Raw genomic sequence first — 10,967 nt, 5'->3', positions numbered from 1 at the left:
TTCCTTATCAAAAAACTGTTAGTAGGAATTTTGGTGAATGAGGGATCTGAGAAAGCCATTAAGGACCTTGGAGAGAAAGAACCAGCTGCAAACATCCACTAAGCCAAAACTACCTTTTACATTGTCTGCCATGTGAGAATGTGTAATTTGTAATCCTCACCCATTAACCCAATATTCGGGGAGGTGGGGAAAGTAGTAAATGTGCCTTCATGCATGTGTGTGTGTAGATGTGTATGTGCTGAGCATGGTAGGGCTATTATCTCTAAGATAGAGGTAAGGAGCTGGTCGTGCCCCCTACTACATCCCCCTATCCTGAGGCTGAAGCAGTATGTAGCCAGGGGGAAGGAAATGACCTCAAATATCTGACTCACAGCACGTACTCAAATCTATTTCTGGGAGTTGGTTAATACTAATGAAAGTGCAGTTTCTCTGTCAAAAGGAGAGGTACAAACAATATGTACTACAGTTTAGAAATAAACAGCAGCATCAACAACAACATTGGCTCGCATGAGAGGGAGGTTTAATGGAGAAATAAAACTGTCATTGAGAACCTGGAGGGAAAGAGAGAGGTTTGGGTTTCAGGAAAGAGGAGCTGGGATTGAGAGAAATGGGTTACCCTAAAGAATTCAGGTACAGAAAGAAGAAAAATGTGTTTGTGGTGGACTGAGAACTTTGATACATTTGCTCTGAATTTCTGGTGACTATGTTCAACTGCCTCATAAATTGGAAACCCAAGGGTTAGTGGTTGTCATATTTGAAATAAATAAAAAATAACTAAATCATGGTTAAATTCACAACTGTACCAATGTTAGTGGTTCTAGTAAAAAGAGTCTGTGTTGATTTATGAGTTGATCTGTGTGTTGAGGTTGGCTAGCTGTTCTATGCATCTTATATCAATCAGGGTTTTGGTATGTGAAAGGTATGTTTGCATCCCAATTTCATCACTAAATAGCACTGAAGCATTTTTGTAAGTGACATAGTTTATCTTAAATTTTCTATTTATCAATCTAGTCTCTAAATTGGAGTAGAAAGGGATATCTGAGAAACAGCAGACCATAATTAGGAACCAAAGTTAAGGATCATTTATGATCATTCACAAAATGATTGATCAAAAACATTTTCTCTTTTATGCTCCTATTTGGCAATATGTGCCAGAGTATAACTAATCTCTACGTGTATTCAGAGAACATGTATCATGTTTCTATAAGGAACAAGACTAATCTCTGATTTAGGACTTGAGAAAAATAAGTATACTAATTTAAAAAAAATAAATCTAGTGATATATTTCCTTTAAAAACTTAAAATACAATCCAATTTTAAAATGCTTATAGAGAACTCATCCTGCCCAACAACAGAAATAAGATCTAGTTTTCTAACTTTATAAAGATTCCCTCAGATAAATTATTAATGTGCCTTGAAATAAGTTGAACACCTTTTTATGTTTATGGTAAAATGCCCTTTTGTATTTTTATCTATCACTATGGGTTGTTAAGCCCATATTGTGCATAAATAATTTTGATAAAAATTTTAAGACAAACTCATTGTGTGTTAGTGATTCAACATGAAGGTGGCTACTTCAGTTATATCCCAGAATAATAACTTTATCTTGGTCAGGGAAGAAGCCATGAAAGTCTGCATTGTTGCAGCTACAGAAAATTGCTCTCACATCTGTATGTTAATAATAAAGCGTAGAAATGTAAAATTTGAATGTGCAAATATAACTCCCAAAATTATAATAGAATTAAACATGAAGACATTATGTTTCATGCATATTTAACATTATGCACTAGGTATGTGCTTTATCCTCAATTCTACTGGCATATTTGCATATTAAATTCTCCTTAGACCTAGTTCACAAAGACATCCTAAGGTGCGTTACAGCAACTGCTGTATCACAACAAGTCATTACCATGGAACATCTTGACAGAGGGTATTATTGACATGTTGAATTTCTGTTTCTTTGCATCTTTGGTAATGACTTTGGTGGCCTTAATCTTCAGCAGCTAAACTGGTTTGATCCCAAGTACAAACCATAGCATGTTATGAATGGCAATGTTCAAATCCTCTCTGCAGCTTTATCCTGAGGAATGCTTATAAATTCTCGGGTTTCCATGAAAGGCAGTGAGTTATTTTCTGCACCTCTCATGACCAACTGGCAGATGATGAAGTTTAGTTGTGGGCTGGACTCCCAAGCAGAAAGCACATTTCTTTGATCATTGCTAGTATTTTCATTTCCCCTTTTTGAATGCAATGGATTTTCTTCCACAATTAGTTCAGGGGTCTAACAGATGCAAAAACTCAGTTGCAGTGATCTAAATCCTCTGTGAATTAACCATCATTAAAATTGACTCATTTGTGCTTGTAAATGGGTTTCTATATCCTTTGGGAGTTGTCTTATTGACCTCATTGCTAACAACCTAAATACTTAAAACTGTTAATGTCATTTATCTGTTATAAACATAGGACAAATTCAATGTGTTTGGAATTTTTGAAAATGTACTGAATTGATTAAGGTAGTTAAAAGAAAGTTTAACAAATTCTTAGAAACTGCTGATGGTAACACTAATTATGTTCATGAGTTTTAGTGTGAGACACATATCTCTGGGACTGAAGAGAGTTAACTTCTATAAAATATTTAGTTTTAAGGGAAGATTTTGGAGTTATAAAAATAGACCTTGTGATAATATTAAGCCATTGAAGTTTTTAATATTTTAAAACAGTTTTTGTTTTATTATTAGAGGGACATAGTCATTTGGTTTCACAAAATGCTATGATGAAATGATATAAAAGAAAATTAATATTTCAGTGAGAGGAATGTAATTGAAAAGACATTTTTTAAAGAAGTTTTTGACATTTGTTAATACATTTACATAAGGATGTGTTCTGGGTACAATGGCCTTATATAAATTTTAGAATTTTTATTACTTTTATGCATAAAAAATGACCAATACTTGGTTCTTCTTTCTACCCCACAAGATGTTTATTTATTGGAGAAGATGCAAAGGTACTCAGATTTTGAAGTACTAAAGAATTCATTATATATCTATCATTGTTTCTCAAACAACTGAGGACAACAGGAAGTAATTTTTTTTTTTAATTTAAAAATCTTGGTCATCATCTTTAAATATGCCGATACAGTAGGTCTAATAGAGTGTCCAAAATCTAAAATTTTAACCTCAGGGAATTAGTAATCAGGTGATCACAGTTTAAAGACACGGATGGGGATTTTACTCCAGAATATTCTGTATCTCCTTGAGTTAATATAAAATGGAAAATATATTTATTTTATATTAAAAACAAAAAAAATCAAAAAATTATAATAATACTAGCCATGCCCAGGATACACATCAATTGGTATATATTTGCTTAATTTTTTTTTTTTAATCAACAAACAACAAGTAACAGAAAACCCTTTTTGTTTGGCTTAAAAACTAAGAAATAAATCATCCTACTATCAAATAAGCTAGAGGTAGAAGTCTCCAGGATTATGAGTTTAGCTGCTAAATTATTTCCTGCAGGAGCAATGGACCTTTGAAAATCTGTGCTTCCATTCAGCATGTTGGCTTGTGCTCAGTCTAACTCTTCACAAAGCATAGGAAACCTGCTGCAGCTCCAGCCCATACATACAGAAATGAAAAGGAACAGTGAATGTAAAGGAAAGGTTAAACAAACAAACAAACAAAAATAACTGATAGAAATCTATCCTAGAGGCTCCTGGGAAACATGCCTGTTTATCCAATTGGCTAGAATTGCTTCACAAGCCAATGGTTTAAATCCATCACTGGAAATAAGAATGGCACCTGAAGAGTTGGTTCAAACTGATCAGGTATGAAATCTGGAGCTGGAGACAGATAACTACTGAGTTAGTGAAGGATGAACACAAAAATTTGATTTCTGGGGCACCTGGGTGGCTCAGCGGGTTAAGCCTCTGCCTTCAGCTCAGGTCATGATCTCAGGGTCCTGTGATGGAGCCTCACATTGGGCTCTCTGCACAGCAGGGAGACTGCTTCCCCACCACTGCCTGCCTCTCTGCCCACCTGTGATCTCTCTCTGTGGGTCAAATAAACAAAATTTTTTAAAAAATTTTTATTTCTTCAGCAAAGAAGTAAATATTTACTGATCAGGCAACTGAAAGTTCCTGTGATGGTTTTAAGCTTTTCTTCAGTTTTAAAGGCTTCATCTTCTTTTTTTTTCCCCCTGAATCCCATGAAGCATGAATAAACCAGCTCTCCATTTTGTATTCCTTGGATTTTTTTAATGGGTAAGTCCATATGCCTGCAGGGTGAGTGGAATTTGTTGACTATTTCTATCGAATTTGAATATTTTATTAATATCATCATTTGCCAAGTCTACTTTGAAAGATTTCAGGTGGTCCTACAGTGTAACAATTACAGGGCTGCTGGGTGTCTCAGTCTGTCAAGCACCTGACTCTTAATTTTGGACTAGGTCATGATCTCAGGGTCCTGGGTTCAAGCCAGGCATTGGGCTCTGAGCTAAACACAGAGTCCTCTGGAGGATTCTTTCTCTCTCCCTCTATCCCACCCCTGGCTTGTGATGGTGCATCCTCTCTGTCTCTAAAATAAATAAATAAATAAACCTTACAAAATGTTAAAAAAAAAAAAAAAAAGGAGCAGCAATCACATTTGTCCTAAGACTATGTAATTTAAGTTCAGTGTGAACTTTTTTTTTTTTTTTTTTTGCATCACTGCTTATTGTGCAGGGAGACGATGAGATAACTGATAAAGGCAAGAGTGATGAATGCCCTAGGATCAGGTAATCAGACTTTCTATTTTTAATATAATGTTTCTCAGCCCCACTAGATCCCCCATTAGTCACTATTTTCTATATACTGTCGATCTCCAAGGATATAAATCACCAGTTAATCACAATGCTTTTTATCGCCCCCTAATAGATCAACACGCATTTCACACTACACTAGGCTAGCAGGATAGGAATATGGAATCGAGGGACTTTAGGACATTATGCTTTCTCAGCTGGTACCTATGATTGATGCTATGGCTGCTTACATGGAATTCATGCTAGCTCCTATCAACTTACGACAATTGGAACCAAAAGCTGAAGTAATATTAAAGTGATAAATAAGCCTGTCATCTAAAAACTACATCTTTCTTTTAAATCTACCCCTAGTTTAACATATATTTCTCAACCCCATGGACTAGGAGGCTCAGTATCATACACTGAGTCTTCTTTCCCTTAAAATGTATATGTTGCCCATGATGACGTTAAATCTGCATATTCCGATTGACTAAAAGTGGATCGAGACACAATGAACTGATTTTGTGAGTTAAGAATCACATTTGGGCAAAAGAAACGACGAGTCCCCAAACAAAGGTTTATACTGTTTTCACTTAAAGGAACTTTTCAGGAAAAGAAATCTGGGGCTGATGCTATGGAGCCCAGCAAACCAGTCCTTCCTGACATTGTTTGTTTCCAACGTTGAGTCTCATTCTTATACTTGGGAAATGCCAGCCAGGGATTCAGCCATTAAGCTGGTGTTTCCTCTAAGGTAAGAAGGTATAATGCAAATGGGGCTTTCTTATGGAATTGATGAGCTCTCTTTAAAGGGCTCCTAGTCATTTCTGCCTTTATCTTGTACAGAAAATCTATTACATCATATAGCAAGAGGTTCAAAGTAAAGTGGAGAAGCTTTTTATGGGAACAAGGGAGGAACTTACTGAAGCGGGAAGGAAAGTTCTATACTTAGGAGAAATGAGGGTATGGCTATCGGGGAGCACCTCCCTGTTCTGTCACATTTATCAAAGTGAGGGAAGCTTGCTTTTAGAAACTTGCTTAACTGTGCAAAAAAAGAAATAATCACATAATTAGATGAAATAAAATTCACAATGAAGCAGAATTTTGATTGGGATTCTGATAACAATGTAGCCAAAAAAGGGCAAAAGAGTATATTTTAAGTGCTCCCCTAGGCCCACTAGACTCTCATATACTTTCACAGTTTCATCTATTTGTTTTCTGGGTTGATGACTCTCAAATATACACATCATATTTTTTCTCCTTTCATCATTATTTTATGGGCATACACACCGAAATATCCCAGTGTTGACAAATTTGTATTAATGTGTCAAAAACTCAATCAGGTGCTTTTTCTAATTTCTTAATTTCTGTGAATAGCCTGGGCTTTCTTCCTGAAGCAGGGTTAAAACTCTATAGTTAACCTTTATTCTACATTCCCTTTCATTTACCTTAGACAGTTAGCTCCCAGGCCTGTCGGAACATCAGCAATGTTTCTTTAAATACCATATATTTCTTTAAAACCATAATCTTCAGTCATATCCTGTGTTTTTGTTCCCAAGGACAAATGTCTTCCCAGCTTTTCCTCTTTCCTTTGTATAATTCTTTAGTTCAAAAACCTTATATATTACTCAGGTTCTCCAGAAAAAAGCGACTAACAGGACCGTGGAGGCTGAGAAGTCCTATGATCTGCTTTGTGCAGGCTGCAGACTCAGGAAATGTAATTCCTCTCCAAGTCCAAAGGCCTGAGAAGCAAGGGAACAGATGGTATAAATCTTGACCCAAAGATCAATGTCTTAGTTCAATCAGAAAGGCAGGACCAAAGGGGGCAAATTCCTTATTCCCCATTTTTTTCTAAACAGGAACTCAACAGATTGAAGGATGTCCACCCACATTCCAGAGGGCAATCTACTCTTCTGAATCCACAACTTCAAATGCTAATCTCTTCTTGAAACCCCTTCACAGGCACACTCAGAAATATTTAATCTGGGCATGCCTTGGTCCAGTCAAATAGATATATAAAAGTAACCATCATCCCTTGTTACAATCGCATTGGTCTTTTGAAGAAAATCATCGAAGAATTGCAATACCTAATAAAGTAAAAATATCTCAAGACAGGTTTCTAACCTCTTAATGATATCACCCGAATTTACTCGGCTTCTCTTAAGTTTTAACCTCCTATCATGTAATATATTGCAGGTAACAGATTCTGATGACTTTTTCATCAACAATCCCTTCCTCCTCCGTCTGGGCTTATGCTCACAAACTAACTTGGCTGAGAAACAAGTTCCTAGCTATATCTGTTGACACTGTATTCACATTCAATTAAAAACAAATAGGGTGCCTGGGTGGCTCAGTGGGTTAAAGCCTCTGCCTTCAGCTCAGGTCATGATCTCAGGGTCCTGGTATGGAGCTCCACTTCAGGCTCCCTGCTGAGCAGGGAGCCTGCTTCCCCCTCTCTCTCTCTGCCTGCCTATCTGCCTCCTTGTGATCTCTCTCTGTCAAATAAATAAATAAATAAATCTTAAAAAAAAATTCAAATAAAATTTTCTCCATAATGATTTGTCCCCCCGATTGTGTTTTTTTTTTCCCCTTTTACTATTTATTTGTTCCCTAGAAATACTTAATTTCTTACCTTTTTTAAGGCATTTATATTAATATGTCTCTTAATTAGAATCCACAACTTCAAATGCTAATCTCTTCTTGAAACCCCTTGGTTTCAAGATTAGATATGGTTTTATCCTCTCCTGGACTGTACAGTCTAGAATACACAACTATTAATAGTGCTAATTAATAATAGGTCAGTATAGAAATATGACTCACATCTATGCCCATATATACAAAAATAGACATTTACAAATTGCGAATCAGATTTGTGGCCTGTGTGTAGGATCTAGGTTCAATATCTTGGACCATTATTTGTCTTCAGACCCTATGAAGATTCCCTCTGCTATAACATGAAGGTAGTCTACATCACTGTTATTTTAACTCCTTTTTTTAAGATTTTATTTATTTATTTGACAGAGAGACACACAGCGAGATAGGGAACACAAGCAGGGGGAGGAGAAAGGGGGAAGCAGGCTTCCCTCTGAGCAGGGAGCCCCCTGCGGGCTAGATCCCAGGATCCTAGGATCATGACCTGAGCTGAAGGCAGATGTTTAACGACTGATCCAGCCCCTGTTTAAACTTTAATGCTCTTATAAGTCACTTAGGAATCTTGTTTAAAATACAGATTCTAATTTGGTAGGTCTTAGAGATGGCCCAAGAATCTGTATTTCTTATATGTTTCCCAGTGATGGTGTGCCTATCTAAGCCTTGAACCTGTTGAGCAGAAACCACAATGAATAAAGGAACAGTTCAGAAGAACATTTGAAAGATTTTATTTTATGTTTAAGTCTAGGCAACTATAAATGGTACTCCAAAAAAAAAGATCTACCCTACACTATCAATCAATGAAAGTATTAAGTTTGATTATGGTAAGAAAGTGTTTTAGAAGCATCATTGTTATTCTTTTAATCAATATATCAACTGCAAAAAAAAAGAAAAGTATAAATTTTTCTTTAGAGAAGTGAAATTAGTCTACAGCCATACCATCCTGAGTGTGCCTGATCTAGTCTGATCTCAGAAACTAAGCAGGGTCAGACCTGGTTAGTACTTGGATGGGAGAAGTGAAATTAAAAATGTTAAAAATGTAAAATTGCTGATTTGTTGATAAACAAAACACATATATATTTAATTGTTACCATTTGCAAACAATATTATATTGTCAGTTATAAGATCTCATAAAGATCTTTCCACTTTGACTTTTTTGATCCAATATTTTTGCATCTAGTATAAAGTCCCTACAAAAATGATCAAATAAATTTAGATTTATGCACCCTGGGCACTCAGTCCCTAAAAATATTCGAAGTTACTCTATAAAATTCTACCTTATTTAAGCTTTAGATAAACTTGGAAAACTTATACTCAATACACAGTAAGACATACATAGCTAAAAAAAGAAGCATTGTCAGTGTATCAAACCAGCCAAGCCATTTAACAATTAACATCCATAGTCACAAAAAATGCTGACTAAATCCAGAAGCATGTTTCTCTCATCAAACAGTCCAATTGTTTGTACTGATGCATGATTTAGTCATAGACCAGGTGCTCTGAGCTTTAAATATGAATTCATTTTCTGAAATTAAGTCTGAAAACCTAATGAAAAAAGATGACGGTAATTGCAAATGACACATTACAATCATGACAATCACCAGTTGTAAGTGATTCAAACAGCAATTGAGTACGCCTCTAACTTGTTTGACATAGGTAATGGGAAGAAATTCCTTCAGCCTTACTTCTAGTATTTTATGGCTGCATTTCTGGTGAATATAGAGTCCACTGCCGCACTAAAAGGCCAATGGATTTTCTCTGCACTGCCTAATCCCAGCAGGCATCCACATTTATCCGATTAAAAAAATATTTCACCATTACAATGAAATTTGCAGTAATTGTTGGTGAAGATGATTTCTGTTTTGCTTTTTCACCAAATTAAATGTTTCTTTGTAGCCCAGCATGGTGGCTTTTGTAAACGTTTCGATGTAAAATGAGTTGTTTACTGTTTGCTAGGGAGTTTCTTTTTTAAGATAAATGAATTCAATTGATTGAATTGTACTAAGCAATAAATTCATCTAAAAAAGTAAGATGTTTGTCCTATTTTGTTCCCCAAGGAATTTAATGTTTTGAAAAACTATCCATTTCAAATATGTTATTGTTTGTTGTAAATAAAGGAAGTCATATATAACTTTAGACTTTTTAATTATGAAATGACATATTTATTAGTGACGTGATGAATGAGAAAAATGTATAACCAAGCCCTAAGTTTAACTTGGCATGTTAATGCTGGAGAAAGTCCAAGTGGTAAGGGTTTTTTAAAATTATTATATAGTTTTCTTTTTCTAGACTTTGCTACTCTCACAAATAATTTACTTATCTGAATTTTTAACATGCACACACATACCTGTTCAGTCATTCTATTCTGAATTTACTAGACATTTCAAAAAATTGCTAATTTACTTCTCCATGTAAACTACAAAATGTATTTTTAAAAAGCAATTAAAATTAATTAAATAGATTATTTTTGATCCCCCAAATTAAAAGTAAAGTGTATACTTAAAGCAATCACATTGATCACAATTTAGCATTCTTTGGGTTTGAGAATGTGATCAGCAGATATGGTCCTAAAATATTTAACATTACATCTATAAAATTAGCATTTAATTTCAAATTGCATTATACATAAATCAAAGAATGGTTTGGCAGTTGATTAGGTAATTTAATATTCAATATTCTATAAGTTTTGCTGAAACAAAAAGGATTTTCTGTGGTTTATTGTGATTTTAAGATCTTAAGATCAAAGATTAAATATTCCGTGCATTGGGGCGCCTGGGTGTCTCTGTGGGTTAAGCCTCTGCCTTCAGCTCAGGTCATGATCTTGGGGTCCTGGGATTGAGTCCCACATTGGGCTCTCTGCTCAGCAGGCAGGGAGCCTGCTTCCCCCTCTCTCTCTCTGCCTGCTTCTCTGCCTACTTGTGATCTCTCTCTCTCTCTCTCTCTCTGTCAAATGAATAAATAAAATATTTAAATATTCCGTGCATAGGTTTTATTTTTTAAAAATTTTGGAGAGAGCTTCTCCTTTTCATGGGCATGTTATTGTCTTCTTGGTCTATAATCTGAGGGCACAGTAGCTGCTATTTCAGTGAGGTGTTTAAATTAAATAGCATAATTCAATTCTCCCAAGAAGCCTAGTTTTTAAAAAATTTTTATTATGTCTGTGTTTTGAAGTCTCAGTGATAGTCATGAATATTATGTTATGAACATGTGTGAAAAAAAATAAGAGCATTAGGAGTCATACAAAATATTGTTATAAAAAGTAGCACTCATCATTCCACTTCTTATGATTCTGGCTACTATACCACCAATTTAACAAAAAGTATGTGATTTTTTTTTCAATTTGGAAAAATAATACTGAGCATTTGTATACTTTAAGGTCAACTTACTCCAGGAACAATTGAAATTTTTCTAGGAGCCTGCAGGAACATGTGAATGATAATGTTACAACTGTGACCCATGAGGACAGTAATTATATTAGTCTGCCTTGAGGAGAGCACTCAACTCCCACACTATCAATTTGAAAGTTCCCTGACATTGGATTCACA

Source organism: Mustela lutreola, chromosome 2, assembly GCF_030435805.1.
Source record: "Mustela lutreola isolate mMusLut2 chromosome 2, mMusLut2.pri, whole genome shotgun sequence".
NCBI lineage: Eukaryota > Metazoa > Chordata > Mammalia > Carnivora > Mustelidae > Mustela > Mustela lutreola.
This window is presented reverse-complemented; position numbering follows the sequence as displayed.